Genomic DNA, 1,374 nt, shown 5'->3' with positions numbered 1-1,374 from the left:
TCCATTTCAAGAATGGATGGTTCTAAGCCCCGAAAACCAACTAATAATGAAACTATTCTATTATTTAGAATAATTAATTTGTTGCACTTGCAATGCAACTCTCACACAAGCTAGTGACATTGACATTTTTTTTTTTTTTTAATAGTTTTGGGTATTAAAAAAAAAGATCTGAGCCAATACTCGCTACTTAATTAATAATTGGTATTATGTATCCATGGCTGAATGGTAAAAGCACCCAACTCATAATTGGGAAGTCGCGGGTTCAATTCCTGCTGGATGCACAGTAAATAGTTACTGTGCTCTGTTCGCTCGCCTGTGCTCTGTTCGCTCGCAATAACTATAACTTTTAAGAAAAATTAGACGGAAAAAGCAGTACCAAATTGGTACTGCTTTCTTTTTAGGATTGAAATACACTAACAATCCATCTTGAATAATTAGCCGTTTATAGAATTAGCTTCAACAGCAGCTAGATCCAGAGGGAATTTGTGAGCATTACGTTCGTGCATAACTTCCATACCAAGGTTAGCACGATTAATGATATCGGCCCAAGTGTTAATTACACGACCTTGACTGTCAACAACAGATTGGTTGAAATTGAATCCATTTAAGTTGAAAGCCATAGTGCTGATACCCAAAGCAGTAAACCAGATACCTACTACTGGCCAAGCAGCTAAAAAGAAATGTAGAGAACGGGAGTTGTTGAAACTAGCATATTGGAAGATCAATCGGCCGAAATAACCGTGAGCAGCTACAATATTGTAGGTTTCTTCTTCCTGACCAAATTTGTAACCTGCATTAGCAGACTCATTTTCGGTAGTTTCCCTGATCAAACTCGAGGTTACCAAGGAACCATGCATAGCACTAAATAGAGAGCCGCCGAACACGCCAGCTACACCTAACATGTGAAATGGATGCATAAGAATATTGTGTTCAGCTTGGAATACAATCATGAAATTGAAAGTACCAGAGATTCCTAGAGGCATACCATCAGAGAAGCTTCCTTGACCAATAGGGTAAATCAAGAAAACAGCAGTAGCTGCTGCTACTGGAGCTGAATATGCAACAGCAATCCAAGGACGCATACCTAGACGGAAGCTAAGCTCCCACTCACGACCCATATAGCAAGCTACACCAAGTAGAAAGTGTAGAACGATTAGCTCATAAGGACCACCGTTGTATAGCCATTCATCAACAGAAGCTGCTTCCCAGATGGGATAGAAATGCAGACCGATGGCTGCAGAGGTAGGAATAATAGCACCGGAAATAATATTGTTTCCATAAAGAAGAGAACCGGAAACAGGTTCACGAATACCATCAATATCTACTGGAGGAGCGGCAATGAAAGCGATAATGAATATAGAGGTTGCAGTCAAT

General features: G+C 39.8%; 1 non-coding gene across 1 annotated transcript; it reads left to right on the top strand.

Annotated features, from left to right (window-relative positions):
- Nucleotides 1-208: 208 nt before the first annotated feature.
- On the top strand, nucleotides 209-281 carry TRNAM-CAU (transfer RNA methionine (anticodon CAU)). The gene has a single exon. It is a non-coding gene; the product is annotated as a tRNA-Met (tRNA).
- The last annotated feature ends 1,093 nt before the right edge of the window (nucleotides 282-1,374 follow it).

Source organism: Cupressus sempervirens, chromosome 6 (assembly GCF_028749045.1).
Source record: "Cupressus sempervirens isolate cs-2001-9-10 chromosome 6, ASM2874904v1, whole genome shotgun sequence".
Taxonomy (NCBI): Eukaryota; Viridiplantae; Streptophyta; class Pinopsida; order Cupressales; family Cupressaceae; genus Cupressus; species Cupressus sempervirens.
This window is presented reverse-complemented; position numbering and strand designations above follow the sequence as displayed.